Here is an 18,212-nt window from a genome sequence, read left to right on the forward strand (position 1 = left end):
GTGCCAGTTATTGGTTGAACAGCCAGGGATATAGGTTAGACCCCTGGGGGACACCACAGCTAGAGAAAAAGATAGTGGAGAGGAAGGACCCAAGTTGGACCTGGGAGGGTCGGTCAGAGAGGAAAGAAGTCAGCCATGCCAGAGCCTGACCAGTGATACCCAGGTTTTCGCAGACGGTTGAGCAGGATGGCATGGTTTACAGTGTCGAAGGCAGATGAGAGATCATGCAGGATGAGGACACAAGGGGTGTTAGAGTCAAGATTGGGCAGCAGGTCTTAACGGATGTTCAGGGGAGCAGTTTCCGTGCTTCTGGCAGCTCTGTAGCCAGCCTGATGGTCATGAAGACAACCAACAGATTCAGTGCGGAGATTAAGCTGGGAGATGGCTTGTTTCTCCAGGAGCTTGCCCAGGAAGGGAGAGATGGAGATTGGGTGATAATTAGCAAGGCATGAGGAGTCGGCAGAGGGTTTTTTAAGAAGGGGGTGCAACAGAGAGTGCTTTAGGGGGGATGGGATGACTCCAGTGGCAAAGGAGTGATTGCATAAATCAGCCAGGACAGGAGCCATGGAGTCGATGTGGCCCTTGATAGTTTTGGAGGAACAGGGGTGAACCTGTTTCAACGAGACTTTCATAGATCGGACTTGTCTAGAAACCTAGTCTGCGGAGAAAAGGGGAAAGGCAGAGAAGGAGGGAGCAGGGGTGGATGCAGAAGGGCCAGATGAAGAACAGGGAGTAGGGGAAGGGAGGGGATAGGAGGAGAGTGAAGACAGGATGTCCTGAGCTTTAGAGATGAAGTGAGGGCCTGCGAAGGGACAGTAGAGGTAGAGACTGCGGCAGGATTTGCCAGTTTCTTGCAGATTTTAAAGAGTTCAGCCGAGTTGTTAGATGCCGCAGAGACGCGGGCTTGGATATGAGCTCTCTTCTTGGTTAGGATAGAGAGCCGGTATTGCCTTTGCAGCAGACAGCAGGCCAGTTTGTCAAAGGATGTACATGAAGCACACCATTTCCTCTCAGCCACCCTGCACTTGCGTTTTAGGGTGACGAGGTCTGAGTCGTACCAGGAGTTGCACTTGGCTTTGGGCTTCAGGCGGTTTCTCATGACAGGGGCAAGGATATCAAGGGTATCAGAGATAGCAGAGTGGAGCATAAAGATGGCTGTTCCAGGGTGAGAGTCAGCCAAACGGGGAGAGGGGTTGAAAAGGTGGCAGCGAAAGCCTCAGCTGACACGCGCTTCATGAGTCTGATGACCGAGAAGGTGGGTGGCAGTGATGTAAGTGGCTTGGCCTGAGGGGTAGGGAGGGAGAGGTAGGAGGAGAGGAGACAGCAATCACTCCAGGAGAGAGGGGTGGAGAGAGGAACAGAGAGGGGAAGGTCTGAGGAGATCAGGACATCCAGAGTGTGCCCTGCAGAGTGAGTCGGGCCAGAGGGGAGAATAGTGAGTGAGAGTCGCAGAGATCGCAAAAGAGTACAGAAGAAGGACAGGAGGCATTCAGGTGGATGTTGAAGTCTCAGAGAAGGAGGAGTTGAGTGGTTAAAGCCAGGAGTGAGGAGGAGAGGTCCGCCCACTCAGAGAGGAAGGAAGAGATCTGACCAGGTGGCTGATAGATAGTAGCCACAGTAAGGGAATGGCTAGGGCAGAAAGGGAGAGCCTGCAGATGAGGCATTCAAAAGAGGAGTAGGCCTGCGTAGGAGTGACAGAGGCAGGAATCCACTCTGGGAAGATCAGAGCTACACCCCCACCAGAGCGATTGGACCTGGGTGCGGAGAGTATCTTGTAACCGTCAGGTATGAGCATATCAAAGCTAGTGATGGAGCTGGCAGTGAACCATGTCTCTGTGAGACCGAGGACAGCAAGGTCAAGTTTTTCAAGAAGGCGGCAGATATTAGAGGAGTGTTTGACAGCAGAGCAAGAGTTTAGAGTGGCAATATGGAGAAGGTTGTCATCCTTGAAGGACTTCCGGGGAGGGGTACAGATCAGAGGTATGCCTTTCAGGGGTGAAGAAGGAGCCCGAGAAGGGGCCAAGAGGGAAGGAGAAGGCAAGGTAGCCGAGGAGAAGGAAGAAGGGGAGACGAGGTAGTCACGGAAAGGGGAGAGGGGACAGCAGGAGAAGAGAGAAGTTGATGAGGTGCGGGAAGCTTCAATCAAAGAGGTGAAGGTTGGCCTGAGGGCCTTGGACCAAGTAAACATTAATGATGACCTTAGAGGAATGGAAGGAGGCCAGGAGGGCATCCCACCGGGTGCCACCATTAATGGGAGAGGAAGAGAAAGGAGAGAGCACCAAGACCACATGGAGGGTCCATAGGTCTGGCGAAGGAACGACAAAGAGGATGTCGGTGAGAGTTTCCTTGGATGAGGCACTGGTGTAGGTGTCAGCGATAGGGAGGCCTGGGTTGCAGACCAGGATGTCCTTTTTAAATATTTGTATACAACCTTGACTGGACAGTCGCTTTTATCATTGGGTAGTAATTGTATTTTTGCTGTGTTGCAACTAACCAACAATCCACAAACTTGCAGAGATAAGCCTGCAGTTCCATCCATGTTACCAAAAATTGGACACAAAGTTTTATAATTGACTTGTTTTTCCAATCTGTTCACACCCCTTCTGGTGTACTGGAGGTGTTTGACTGATTGATGGTTTAGAAACCGATACTCACCTCTGGACTACTGGTGCCCTGAAGTTTGTCACACCGTCCACACTATTGAAACACTGTGTGTGCCACCCAAATATTGTATTCACACCAAGTACGGGAGATGGAACAAGCTTTGTTTCCACTGTTTATGTATGTTGTCTTCAATCCATTCCTAGCCCTGTATCTGAAAAAGAAGAACACTGCTCTGCACTCTGTGTAGCATAACATAGGACAATGACTGCAAATGACAGCCATCTGAATTCTCCCAACACCTGCGGGTGTCCCTGAAATGTCTGTAACGTGGAGGAGCAGAGGTCAGGTATCTTGACCTGGGCCTCTGGATAGACACAGCAAAGCTGTCAGCTATAAGCTGAGCCAGCTACGCCAGCCCCAGGACACAATAGAGCCCCGGTACAGGCAAAGTGAGGCATGGACTTGGCTCCACCATAAGTCATACCTTGTCATATCCCTAGCAACAATGAGTTCAGGTCTCTCTAGAGATGTGCCAGTTCCCCCTAAAGGAAGTGCAGCTAATTTTATGTTTACATACTCGCCCAAAGCATGTACGTTTCTGGATAAATGGCACAAATATACACAGAATGAGTAACTTAGACACTTTCCTCAGGAACGTACATTCAATTTATACAATATAACAATCCTGCACAAAGTGCTAGCGAAGAAAGGTGCCTGTGTACACCAACAACAATGGGATAGCTACCTAGACTGGTACACCAAAGCTACCAAGAGACAATCTGACTCAAAGACCTGAGCCCTGAAAGATACCCAAGAGAAGCTCCAGGAGCAGATGAAGACCCTAAAGACTGAGTACGACAACTTGCAAGTCCTAGCCCAAAAAATAGTGTACAGAGTAAAAACAGTAAACAGAAAAACATTATATCCTGTCATCCAAGAGGGGCCCCCACCAAAGGAATCTCCTGAAGACATTCTGGACTCTTATAATCAACTTGTACAACAAGAGGCCTAAATAATATATAGTTCAGCAGGACCTGCCCAACAGAGTTTAAATGATATCACAAAGGAATCAAGCAGGATCCCCAAGTATATAGAAAAGTATTGTATATGTAGACTCTCCTTGTGATATACTAGACAAGAGACAGAGAAGAAAGTAGCTGTCCCTTGCATGGGTTCCCTCACCCTAGAGTGTGGTGGTGTGCTGCCTATCTAAAAAGTGGATAGAAAAAGAAGACCACACCTAAATGTGTGGGAACCTTTTATCAAGGATGTTCTGGGGCAGAGAACACAACAGAAACTTGCTCTGAACCAGTAGTGCTATATACAGAACAGTCAAAAAAGAGAAAACAAAATAAAATAAATAAAATGGGGTCAACGTTGAGGTGGTCAATTCTATTAGCCCCATAAGTATGTGTCCTAAGGGTAGATAAACCCCAGAATTTAAAAAGCTCTGATCAGAAATTAAGTTAGATCTGGACAAGTTTAGGTAGCATATTAATCCCGGGGTGAGGTCGCTCGGGTCCAACTTCGCCCTCTGCACTTATGTGGTGAATGGTGGTAATAGGTGATGCTGCTCGGGACTGCTCCTGCGTGGAGAATAGGGGGCGTGAGTATGCCAGCTTGTGCACCTAATCCCCTTCCAGACCCCTTCTCCCAAACTGTGGTACCCGTGGGATGCGCTGTCCTTGGAAAGCGCACCTGTTCATTAGTTTTGGCGAGCACTCCGTCTTGCTGCTTCTAGCAGGTGCGCTTGTATGATATGGAACGAGTTCCTTCACTGGTCCTTTGCACGTGGTAGTCCAGTTCTTCCCTTGCAGGTGATGTTGCCGGCCCGGCAGAAGTTTCAGAGCTCGAGGCAGCAGCCACAGGGAATGAGGAACGAAGCTGCAGCGGTAGAGTAGCTGGTTAGTTGTTAACTAGGGGACGCGCAGGCTTCAAATGCGGAACGGCCTTAGGACAGATGTTCTAACCCTGTCTTTCTTCTTCTTCACAGGGTCCGAGTGAGTGGATGCAGAGTGCGGTGCTGCAGCATTGGGATCAAGATCATTGGATGCCAGGAGATGAGTTTGCAGATGAAGCAATGAAGCACCGGTTTCCTGGAGGTGAGTATGCAGGAGAATGCCTGGTTTCAAAGGTAAGTAAACTTCTCCAAGTGGTGGTGAGCGTCACGTTGCATGCGAGTACACAGTAACGCAAAGCACCGGCCTTAAGGATGGAGCAGCTTATACATCTGAGCTTCCGAAGCCACGCCCACAAGGTTTAGCCTGCCACACCCGATGAGTCAGCACATGAGGATGTTCTCTGGAATAAAGGCTTTCAGCTCCTGGAAAGTTCTTGTAAAATAAAAGCACTCCTGCACTGAAATAAAGTGTTCCTGCTCACATCTCTATATGAGCCAAAGGCGCCAGGACTGAGTCCAGCGTCAGCTTTTCCATTGCCTACTTCGGGTCTATAGATGATGACGAAGTCGTATTCCGCAAAGAAGAGAGCCCAGTGGAATTGGCGTGATGATTGTGCTTTAGCAGTCTTCAGGTATTGTAGATTGCGATGATCTGTGACGACGGTGGCTGTATGCCTAGCTCCAAGAAGATAATGTCTCCAGGCTTCGAACGCTGCCTTAATTGCTAGAAGTTCTTTATCAGTGATTGCATAATTCAATTCAGGGGCTGAAAACTTGTGAGACCAGAATGCCACGGGATGTAACTGACCTGTTTCGGGGTATCATTGTGACAGGACTGCTTCCATTGCTATGTTGGAAGCATCAGTTTCGACCACGTATGGTAGTTCTGGTCGAGGATGCAGTAGAATTGGTGCTGTGGTAAATGCTTGTTTTAGCTCTTGGATGCTTTCTCTGCCTCTGCGGACCAATTAAATTGTTATTTTTAAACATTGCTGGGATCAAACCCTGTTATTACTTGTTTGAGGATTAAAAAGACTGGGAACTACAGTGCGCACCTGACCTTTTCTTTTTTACTTAATGTTGCAGGAAGCCCGGGTCCTGGAGGCAGTAGCACCCGGGGTTATCATGCCCTCACTTTGAAGAGCCATAATCATGGTTTTTCCCCCTGCCCCAATTTTGGGTAAAATGCGTGTGTTTGGAGGGGAGTTAGTTCCTGGTCTCCTGAACAAAACATTGTGGCATCACTACAAAGACCAGAATTCCTTGAGACTGTAATTAAACAAGCAATTGGCAACAGCTGAATCTGAACACAGCCTCTCTGAAGAGAGTTGGAGACTATAAAGTACTTGGGGGAGCAGAACGATTGTGCATTTGAACTGGCAGTTGGGATTTAACCCTGTTATATTTCTTTTTGAACATTTTGTGGCAGTTGGGATTTAACCCTGTTATTTTTTAACATTGCTGGGATCAAACCCTGTTTTACTCGTTTGAGGATTAAAAAGACTGGGAACTAGAGTGCGCGCCTGACCTTTTCTTTTTTTCAATGAAATTGTTTATTTTTCCATAGTAAAGAGGTGATTGGGTGGACGATCTGGGAGAACGCGGGAATGAACCGGCGATAAAAGTTGCCGAACCTGAGTACACTCTGTACTCCCTTTATGGATGTCGGTGAGGGCCAGTTAAGGATAGCGTCTACCTTGCGCTTGTCCATGCGTACGCCCCGTGGTGTGAGAATAAAGCCGAGGAATTCTACCTCTGTCACATGAAAGAAGCATTTCTCCAATTTGGCATATAGCCGGTGTTGCCGCAGTTTCTCCAAAACTGCCCGGACATGGTTGACGTGGTCCTCCTTCGTGGTCGAATAGATAAGAATGTCATCAATATAGACAAGAGTGCAGGCGTCCAACAGTTCACGGAGCACGTCATTCATGAAAAATTGGAACGCCGCTGGGGCATTACATAGTCCAAAGGGCATAACCTGATTCAAAGAGGCTTCTCATTCTGTTATGCTCACCTGGTCTCTGCGGAGGCGTTGGGGCACTGTTGCTCCCGGGGGTGAGGTTGCTCGGGTCCGATTTCGCCCTCTGTGCTTATGTGATGACTAGTGGTAATAGGTGATGCTGCTCAGGACTGCTCCTGCATGGAGAATAGGGGGCGTGAGTATGCCAGCTTGTGCCCCTGATCCCCTTCCAGACCCCTTCTCCCAAACAGTGGTACCCGTGAGATGCGCTGTCCCTGGAAAGCTCACCTGTTCATTAGTTTTGGTGAGCACTTCATCCTGCTGATTCTGGCAGGGGCGCTTGTATGATCTGGACCGAGTTCCTTCACTGGTCCCTTGCCCGTGGTAGCCCAGTCCTGCTGCAACTAAGCCACTATACTTCAGGTAAGTGTTCCTGTTTGCCTTTGTCTTTCCTCCTCTATTTTTGTTGTATTGTAAAGTTCGTTGTCTTGTATTGCTGTCCATTCCACTTTTGATGTTTACTCTTTTGCTTTCTTCCCTTGCAGGTGATGTTGCCGGCCCGGCAAAAGCTGTGGAGCTCGAGGTGGCAGCCAGAGCTGAAAACCACTTTACTGGTCCAATCATTAAGAAAGCTTGCAAAGCACTAGGAATAGTTCAGGAGTTCCATTCTGCATACCACCCCAGTCAAGCGCTCATGTAGAAATGGCGACCTCAAACTTCACGCCTCTAAAGTGTGTCAGGAAACTGGATTGCCCTTAGCCCTGTTTGCCCTGCATAATAATCTGCAAAATAAGCATAAATTGTCCATATACAAGACACTCAAAGGTCACCCCATGCTAGTAGGAAGTGCTCCCCCTGCGGATCTCCATCTCCAGAACCTGCACCTACAGGATGACACCATACTTGAGTACTGTCGCATTTTGATTACAACTGTTTGGTCTCGGGGCATGACCAAGATGGCGACTTGAACGGACGCGTTCCTGTAACATGCTCCAGATGCCGCTGCTCTTAAGTAAAGATAAAGGCACATAGGAAACGAGCTTTAAGCAAATCCTGCTCGGTAAGACACACCGATGCATGGACAACAAAGTGGGTGCCGGTGGCTCTGAGCTGCAGGTCATGGAAAAGTGTGGAGTCTCCTTCACTCCCCCTGGAACTCCGACTGTCATTGCCTGCTTTGGTCTGGATTCCTCTGTTATCCCAGCGTGTACATCTGAAGTTAGAAAAACCTAAATTAAGCACGGGAAACAGTCTATTACAGTTGAATTTATTTATTCTGGTTATCTTTTAAGCATAGACCAAGGTTCGAGAAAGCAGTGGGGCACTGTACAACAATGGGTTAATACAGGTAAAGGGACACCTTACTGCAGTTCTGTTACATAATTTAGCAGTAATTCGTGGTGGCATGGGGTCGGCCTGTAGGTGGGATTGGGGCTGTCTGCAGTGCTTGAAGCAGGTGCATCTTGCAATTGAGGATCTTGAGTTCCTTTCTGAATTGCATAAGGGTGGGTTCAATTGTAATGTTGACCAACATTCAATTTCACAGCCTGGTGGCGTAGATCGATCATTTCTGTTTCCTGTTTTTTTGTTTTTTGTATTTTTGCAGCTCTAATCTGGCCAGGTCACAACTTCTTATGGAGCATTGGCCACCAGAGATGGCGACCTTGTTGGCTAGGTAGATGGGAGCATGCAAAGTAACAATGTTGTAATGATGCAGCTAGTCCTGAATGCACTGCTTGCTTTCTGCCTTCCTCAGCTGCTAGGAGGTTGAAAGTTTATTATGCTCTCAACGCTGGAACAATAGGATTTGTTTGTTTCCTTGTTTGCACATTCAATGCGAATCACTTCTTCATCATTCAAGGGTAACTTTGTAACCACTAGACCTCTGCAGGCTGCACAAGTATAAGTCACAATAAAAGGGTTTCTCTGGTTCCAGTGCAGAAGAAAATAAGTACTTCCACATATGTCCGGGACTTTGAAATCTCGAAACATTGTCCCCTTCAAGGGAGAAGCTTCCTTTCCTGTGCTAAATGTTTAGATCTGGCTAGGAAACTTGAGTGGCTCTCTAAATATGTTCACCCTATGAGCATCCACCTCACCTTGTGGTCGTTACTGTGAGGTGTAGGAGTACTAGACCCACATATCTAACACCTTTGATGTTCTACATAGAGGCATACGCAGTGGGAGTGAAAATGTCCCCGTGATTGCCCCCTTGGTGGTCATGCCTATCAGAAGGAGTAGTGGATGGATGTGTGAATGGCTTTGTGACTACTCCCTTGGGGATCCTGCCTTTCTGCATCGCACGTAGGGAGGCAAACATTCTTGTGACTGCCCCCTTTCTTGGGGCGAGGACACAGTGAGGGTGGCCTGGTGATTCCCTGTATACTTCCTCTGAGCCCAGCATCCATTAGCTCGCAGTAGCCGTTGTCCCCTCTGACCACACCACAATTGTTTCCAAAGGTTAGGCAGGTTTTTTTGTAACACTAAGTAGAATATGCAGCCTACATTTTGAATTAATCTTACAGAATACAGACCATCAAACCATATCCTGGCAGGATAGCTCAGTGGCAACGTGTTCGCCTTGGAAGCAAGACGACACGAAGCAAAACAGGTTCGATCCCCGGGTCCAGGCTTAGAAACCTCTGAGTATTGAAGCGCGTTATAAATAAGCATCTAAGGAAAAAAAAATCAATTACACAATTGAAAAAAAAAACTGTTCCTATAACAGCGCCTCGAGGTGTGAGCGCTTTAAAAATACAAATAAATTAAAAAGAAATATATATATATTTTATGCCAGCTTTTGACATTAGAAAGGATGCCACTAGTACTCGTAGCCAGGCTTCATCCTAACAGAGAGGTAAATGTACACTGGTGCACTTTCTAAGTAGTTTAGAGGAGACTTTAAAGCAGCAAGTGCACATTCTATGGAGATATCTGTTGTAGAGGCCACACCTCATTACGAGGTCGGGGGCACCAGTGGGTTTCCGCTGACCTCGTAATATCGTTTCCACCACCTGATATCTCAGTGCCACCAAGATGTCAGGTGGCGGGAACTGTAAGTCCCATTCCTGTGGAGTCCTCCACAGGAATGGGGACATGGAAGCACCAGCATTGTTTCTAATGGTGCAAGTGTTTCCGTGAAAACCATGCCTGCAGGGGCTGGAGCTCCCGGCAGGTCAGACCTGACAGGGGTACCGGCCCCTGCAGGAATTCTTATTGTCTGGCAGTCCGGAAAGGCTGTATTGCAACCAGCCCCCTTATTTCCGGACTGCCAGACTTGTAATGAGGCCTAAAATCTAGGGTTAGCAAGAGAAGAAGGGGAACTTCCATCCCATATCCAGCTGTAATCATAATGGGTATGTGTCCATCAACTCAAAAGGGGCCACCTAAGTGATATTCCACGAAATTGAATCAACTTGAGGCTTAGGGTTAGTCATATCTGGGGGAACTATCCCATGATGGAAGGGGCGATCAAGCCACCACCAAAAGGAGACCCTGCCTGATTAGATTTTCACAACTAATGTGCAAGAAAGGTAACTCCAATGTGTAGACATAATATCAGCCACATACTAGTCTATAGGTAGAAATCTAGAAAAGAGCCAAAAGAGAAGGGGATGACATCCAGTGCAAAATCTAATAAAGTCAGAACTACCTTCTCAACTGAAGGGTTAAGGGGATAGACAGCATAATGCATGGCTGCCAAATATGGCACCAACAGTAACAAAGCACCCTCCTCAGAAAACAAAATGTGTAGTCCTAAATAGAAGCCAGTTGGAATAAGGAATCATGGGACAAAGATAAAGGTATGGTTAGAATTACCTATAATCTCAGACCTATAGCACAGTTTAGAGAAACACAAAGGTAGAGAGATGAATGACATACCTTTTTCACCAACAGAAAGTCAAGAAACAGAGCTCAGTATCAAAGGGAGATTAGAAGGAGGAAAAGATGGTAGAGCTAATGTAACACCTTACCTGGCTCAAGACCGGTCTCCACCCAGGTAAGATAGTGAGGTTGGACCTTCTGTAGGGCGCGAATAGGGAACATCCAATTCCTCTAATGAAGCTGCCCAGAGAACACAATGCACATGTACTCTGCACAGCACCCCAAAAGATTGGGGTCAACATTGCCTTCCCCAACAGCCTGAAACCTCTGTCAGACCGATCTTGCTTCTTGGTGATTTCCTTGTAAATGATAATGATGTGTTATTTATATAGCGCCTTTATCCAAAGTGCTTATTTACATACAATATCACCCAATTGAAATTGGTACTCATTTCTCGACCTCGGAAGGATGAAAGACTTAGTTGGCTTTGCCGGGATTCGAATCTGCGACCTGCAGATCAAGGTCAGATTGCAGCAGCAAGCGCTCAACCCGCTGAGCTACCTTACCAGCGGGTAAATGCAAGGCACAGATATTAATATGCGTTGTCACCAGATACTCCACGCTATGCTCCCCTTCCAAGTGATCTTGTCCCTGAATTATCTCAATTACAAGCCTGATGGAGCTTGAAGCAAGCAAGCAACGAGTTTTGTAGTACTTGTTTTGGAACTTTAGAAGTTACTCTACTCCTAATGTTTTCAGTCCTTGGGGGCTGAGTTAACTGGACTCATTACAGCATAAGCAGCCAGCCACAGTCTGTGAGTAATGTTTTGCACTGAATTAGGCTGTCAGTGGTATATTAACATGCAAAGCTTGAACATAAGCAGAAACATTCCTTCAAATGTGCCTATGCAGTGTATTACTTTACCAGTCTTTTGTTCTTGTTAAGTTAGTAATCTGGCAGGCATGAGCAAAACATAAGCGTAAGGTTATTAAATGTGCAGTCGCAGAGCGCTAACTTCTGTCATTTTTTTCTGTTCGTATAGGTACTGAGCTTTAGTGACTTCTCTCTTCCTGCCATTCAGGTGGTGGAGCACGTGGATTCTGGCACCTGTTGTAAAGCCTTTCACTAGACATCTGGATGCATCATTGAAACACAGACCTGCTGTGGAGTCTAGATTTCGTTCCAGGCAAGGCTTTATTTTACATATGTACATATTGTACATTACTCCAGTTTCTCTGGTATATATGTACAGTCACGTGTAGACACTGACAGGAACATGGATGGGTATAAACATAACTAAAACAGGAGAGGACCCACCGGCCATCCAACCATCCCCAGCTCAGGCTCCCAACTGACACGCTCAGAACATTCACACACAGATCCACCCAACATTCTCCTGAGTTGCATTCATGCACCAACATTCTTACAGCAAGCACCCAGGCCAGTGACAAGACAAGACTACACTACAACAGGACCATGATAGTGTGACGAAACTGGAGCCATGGTTCTTGTCACAGCAGATCTAGCCGGCAAGAGTTGTGGAGAGAACCATTCCAGGTAAATTAAGCTCTAGAATTTGCAATGGTAAGCCTGTGCCAGTGTGAAGCGTGGCTTTATATAGCGGTTGATCCCAAGATGGCTCCAGAGAATGTAGTTCCTTCGTTCTTGTTGAGTTGCTTTGTTCCAAAAGGGACTTTTGAGGTTTACAAGCAAACAATGTAAAAGGTCCAGACCCACAGAATATTATTAATAATTAAGGAAGCCAGCAACTGGATTGAGGTCATTTTGGTTTCTAGTTCAGACATTTCCATTTTTTCGAGAAAATAAATAAGGTTTACAGAGGAACCATCAAAATATTTTGATGCACTTGTTTTGGCCAGCTTACACGTAAAACAGGATGTACTTTTGGTAGCTCAGTCTGTCCCACACTTCCTATTAGAGCAGCACAACTGATCAAAAATGATGTATGTATTAAAATGTGATGTCCACTACATGAAATACCATCATACTCAGCCCTACATCCTGAGAAACAACATCACATCAAAGCATCAACTACCCCTCACATAAAACTGAGAGTAGACTAGTTGTTGGATCAAGGAGTCATAATACAACAACAAGTACATATGATACACCCATACTTTCAGTGGGTAAACCAGATGATACATTCCATTTAGTTGTAGGTCAAAGAGTACTCAATGTGTGTGCAAACATGCAATCAAACACACACACACACACACACACACTCTCTCTCTCTCTCTCTCTCTCTCTTTCTCTCTCTTTCTCTCTCTCTCTCTCTCTCCCTCTCTCTCTCTTTCTCTCTCTCTCTCAGGCAGTTAAACCTCTATAGAATTCTGGACATTTGAGTAACATCCAGAGGTGAACATACAAATCTTTGCTGGACTTGGCGACCTGGTTTTTCACACAACCATTAGATCCAGAGACTTTAAATTAAACTAAATTTACCTTCCTAGGGACACACTATTGTTTCACAGGAATTCTTCAGGGCTACAAGAACCACCCAGGAACATTCTCAAGCAGAAAACAGAGGCTACTAGAAGGCATTCCAAATTGAGGACATCTATTTCAGAGATGATAATTTGGTAACTCACTTACACAAGGTGAAATTAATCATTAAACCCATTAGCTTCAAGGAATATATGCAATTTACAAAAATCCAAGATAGCAAAAAGGGAGACTGCAATTGTTGTATTCTCATTGTCAGATGAGGGGAGGTGCCTCTCCCCACACTTTGAAATGTGCACACTAACAGAGTCCTGGCACACTCAGGTAGCTTCCAGCTTTACTCAGTTTGTTTAACTATGGGCATACAAATGTTTGAAAACTATGCAGCATCAGTAAAACCGCTTTTTAGTAAAAGTGAGTTTCTGTCCATCAGACTGGAAGCAGAAAACACAAACAGTTTTCAACACATTTGTAATACAATGATTCAGCAAACCCTTAGGCAAAACAAGAACCCTGATAAAGGTTTGCAATGACATTGCTTTCTTGTCAGATTATATTTACCTGTAGAGTTTGTAATTTTGGCGAGACCAAGCCAATAGCTTATCACTCACATGTCTTCACGATGTCAGAATTAGAAGTTCACTCCAGAGAAAAGGATCTTAACAGCAGTCTAGGTAATAATGCAGAAAGAAAGGCCACTTGCAGCCAATAAAAACATATAACAGCTAAAGCTGCAACTATCCAACTTCGAACTTTATTGAACACCATGACCTTCTGGGGAATCGAAAATCTGGCTTCAGACCAGCTAAAAGTATGGAAATAGCAGTAACTGAAATGAAAGATACGTTGCCTAAAATAATTTTTAATGGGGACAGTACCCTCATTATACTGTTGAATCTCTCCTAGCATGTCATAGATCAGGGGTCTGCAACCTGTCGCTCTCCAGATGTTTTGGACTATGACTTCCATGATCCTTCAACCTTCATTATGCTGGCTAGGGCTGATGGGAGTTTTCGTCCAAAGCATCTGGAGAGCCAAAGTTTGCACACCCCTGAACTAGATCATAATATCTTCATTAAATGAGTTGAAAGGGTAATCAATAGCTCAGCACAGTGGATGTCTTCCTTTATCTCCAATATATCTTTGATTGTCAAGATAGGCAAAAGAAAATCGGCACCTGCAGTGTTCCCCAGGGAGCATGTTTATTACCACTACCTTTAAACATCTATTGAAAACTACTGCCCAATCTGCTACGAGAGCTTGGCATCTATTGTCTTCCAAGATTTTGCAGATAACACACAACTCATCTTTAAACGTGTTAATTATTATCAGCAAAACATTACTAGAAAGCAGTACATCTTTGAAAGGGTCAAAAGATGGATGACTGACAACTTCTTATGGCTATGTGCCAATAAAACGGAACTCGTACTTGTCTCAGCTATTGAACTCTTCCCGCAGTTATTGCAATGTATGCAAATATCTCTCAAGGTTTTCTATATGTAGTCAGCAAAAATACAAAAAAGGTAGCAGGCGCCTCTCTCTAGAAAGAAAATGGCATGATAACCTGTTCTGTGTTTTTTTCCCACTTTGAGAGTCCACAACCATCGCTTTTAGCTGTACTTTTCACAAAGGAGGAATATCCTTGTTTCACTGTTCCTTGTTCCTTTACGCACCTCCTTCGTGTCACATGGTTCCCTGGAGCTCACTCTCAGTGGTCCTCTTAGGTGTAAAGAACTGTCCAGGGTTCCTGACCCACACAGTTTCTGTTCCCAGAAAATCACTGGGCACTGATCTTTCTCTTTCCTGTATACATACTTAGCTTCTCTCCTTTGCCTATTATTTCCCTCTCCTTCCCAGACAGTGTCCCTAGTAGATCCTTTTCGCAGTCAGATGCCCCAAACCAGAGGGTTTCCAAGCATCTCCCTTCTGCCTTTATGCAGCTATTTTTGACAAGAGTGCGTTTTGTAAAATACTTATTTCCTAATAATGAATTGAGAAGTATGCTCTAATCTAGTATTGGAGTTGGGAATTAATTGATTGTAGTAATAATGTTTATTGAAAAACTGTTTATATAGCTGTATTAATTATGAAAAGGGTTGAGAAATAAAATGTGATTTTGTAGAGGTTTTGTGGAATTAAATGATTGAATCGTTATTATGTTTTGTGGCGTTATTTGCTGTTTCTATTTTTTTTCTTTGATCTGTTTTGTGCAATTGTTTGCTTTAAACATGTGCACAATAAATAAATAAATACAAATAAATAAAATGTATCCAGCTTTCCGCCATCTCCAGTAACCCATCAGCGTTTCTGCCCACCCAAAGACCTAACTCTGTGAGTTTTAAATTCCTCTTGCCTCATTCCCTGTTTCTTAGGTTCAAGCCACTTTCTGTTTTCTAGTTAACTATTATTCACCAGTCTGCATCGACTCCAACTAAAACCAAATCTTATTCTGAGTAACTGGCCCTTCATCATGTGGGTTCCAGCCCAACTGGATCGTGTATCCTCCATGTGCAAGGCTGATTCCACAGTGCAGGGTGTCTGAGCTACTGTGTCCATTCATTATAGAATGGGCTCATTCCCTGAAGTGTGTGCCTCTGACTGCTACAGTCCTGTGGCCAATGGTAAAGCACCTTGAAGTCTACATGGGCATTGCCATGTATAATTGTCAGGAAGGAAGATACCAGGACAAAGAATGGGCCTGATTGTGTTAGTCAAGGAGCTACGTTTGCCTTCAATGTATGGGGTACATGAGAAATGTAAAACTGAACATGTCATCCTTATGGTTCTCCATTTCAGAGATTAGGACTTGCACTTCATCCTCCCAATCCTTTTCAACCTTACCTCTTTTCTTTGCCATCTCTGTACATTTACAGGGACATACACGTGCAGGACTGATCACAACTCTGGCCTCCTTGCTCACCTTCTGCCTCTTTGGATGATGTGCATTTTTTTATGCATATGTGCATTCGTCTTTCACGCATTTTTACATGATTCATGATGAACTTACTCATTTGGTGTAGCTACAAATGTATTTCACGCATCTTGATAAGATGTATGAGCATGTTCGCATTTCCCCAGAATGTATGTTTTTCAGGATTTCTTATGCCACATAAACGCAAATATGCCATAATAAGCAACCCTCGTGCAACGTTTCTTAATGCACATTTCTTACACTATGCATTTACCTCTCAGAATGACATGAATATTCACTCAAGTGCATCTTGTACAAATTTCCAAGTTCCTAACAATGCCCATTTTTTAGGAATTGATCGTCTTCGGAAATGCGTGTAATATGATTGGTATGATATTGATATGATTGGTTATTTATAACACCCTTAATACCCAGAGGTTTCTAAGCACGGACCGGGGGATCGAACCTGTGTTCCTCTGTGTCATACCCCTGAGCTATCCTCCCGAGATAATACACAGGCCTCATTAGGACCCTGGTGCTCCCGTAATGAACGGTTCCGGCACGGGACCGGCACCGTTCATTATGGGATGCCCTATTACGAGGCCTGCTAGCGGGCCCCGCTTTTCACGTCTGGTCTGGTCAACGGGCCCGTTGTTAGCATCCTTCCCATTCCCATTGAACCCTATGGGGCTCAAATGGGAATGGGGATTGATATTTACCGGGTCCAAGAAAATGGCAATTACCGGGTCCGCCAAGGTCAGCATAACCCAGTTATTGCCCTGTTCTTGGACCCAGTAAAAAATCATTACCAGCGGCAGCCATGCCCTTAATAAGGGCATGGCTACCACCAGGGTCTTAATGAGGCCCACAGCCTCATTAATAAGGGTGGCAGTGATGGTAGGAACGGTGCCGCTAAGGCACTGGCATCGTTCATACTGTCCCGGCGCATTATGAGTTCTGCTTTCGGGTTCCAGACAGCCTGCCAGGTCTGACCTGGCGGGCTGTGTGGCACCCGCGAGCAGAACTCGTAATGCCGCTGGCACCATTATCAACGGTGTCGGCACATCCATGCTCCCCACCCCCATTTTGCCCTATGGGTCAAAATAGGGATCGGGAGCACGGCAATACCATCACCCGCGAATGGGCAATTACCGGCCCATTCATCTCGTAATGGGCCGGTTATTGCCCAATCGCGGGAGGCGGTGCCTGTAGCGAGCATGGCGGTAGCCGTGCCTGTAATACAGGCACGGCTTCCACCATGCTTGTAGTGAGAGTTTGTGTCTTGCCTTGACTCGTCGTGAAGAATATATGGGCCTCTGTCCCCAAGTTCCACACAGAAAGAACCAAAAACTACTCCATGTGCAAGCCTTCAGGCCACAGGTGGTTGTTGTTTCGCAGTACCAGACGCCTCCGAGGACCCCAGAGCTGTGGAATGAATTAGGTATTAGTACAAACAAACACAGTACTGTCAACAATGTAACTGTTATTGAAAAAGGGCTTACCCAAGGGTGATTTTACAACTGCCAGGAACTCTGAGGCTGTGGTGCAGGGAAGCGTCAGCAATCCTTAAAGCCAGATGCCAAAAAACTGAGCGCTGGCTACCACCTGATGATTCTTGGATGTATTCTTAATGCTGTGGTAACGTAGCAGTTCAAGGAACCATGAAGACCGTAGAACATTTGACAAGGCAGAGATGGGTGATCCAAAACAATCCGTTAAACGTTAGCCAAAGTCCAAAAGTCCGTAAATCCAAGCAGAAACCAAACACCAAATCCAAGGAGCAGGGATAATCAGTCTGTAATCCGTAAACTTGAGGTCTGTATTCAGATGAATCCAAGGTGAATCGAAAACGCCAAATAGTGTTGGGAAACAGCTGTGAAGCGGCGAGTTGTTCAAAGTGCGCTGCTTTTATCCCTGCCGACTCCTGATCACGTGAGTGGAGCTCAGGGCACGTGACCGGGAATTCGGCCCGGAACCAGGAAGTGGTTGCCGCCGACTGCTCCTGCTCCAGCCCTCTCGCAATCTCCATGGCAGTTGCCACTGGAAACGAGGGAACAAATAATATCACCCTCTGACAGAGCCTGGAAGCTGGTGACGCTTCCCTCGCACCACAGGTAGCGTGACCATGTGAAGGGCTGACTGTGATTTGGAGAGTCTCGCTGTGTTATGTGTCAGAGAGTCCCTGGGGGTGTGAGTGTTCTGTAAGGTGGTGTGCCTGACCTTCCTACTGCGCATGACAGAGCCCCCCTCCCAATGGCCTCGACCGCATGGGCATGGTGGATGGTCCAGGTGAAAACGATAAACCAGCCGCGACGCATGGACATCTGCCGCAGGAATCCAACAGCCTTTCTCCGGGCCAAAACCCGCCCAGTCCACAAGATACTGGAGACCACCCCTAACCACGCGGGACCCCAGAATGTTCGACACCTCATACTCCTCAGATCTACCCACAGAAATGGGTCCCGGGGCAGAGCGAAGACGGGTAGGAGCGGGAAAAGGTTTCAATGAGGAGGTATGAAACACGGGATGGATGCGCCAAGACGTGGGA

This window comes from Ambystoma mexicanum, chromosome 2p (genome assembly GCF_040938575.1).
Source record: "Ambystoma mexicanum isolate Mex_15411 chromosome 2p, UKY_AmexF1_1, whole genome shotgun sequence".
NCBI classification, from domain to species: Eukaryota; Metazoa; Chordata; class Amphibia; order Caudata; family Ambystomatidae; genus Ambystoma; species Ambystoma mexicanum.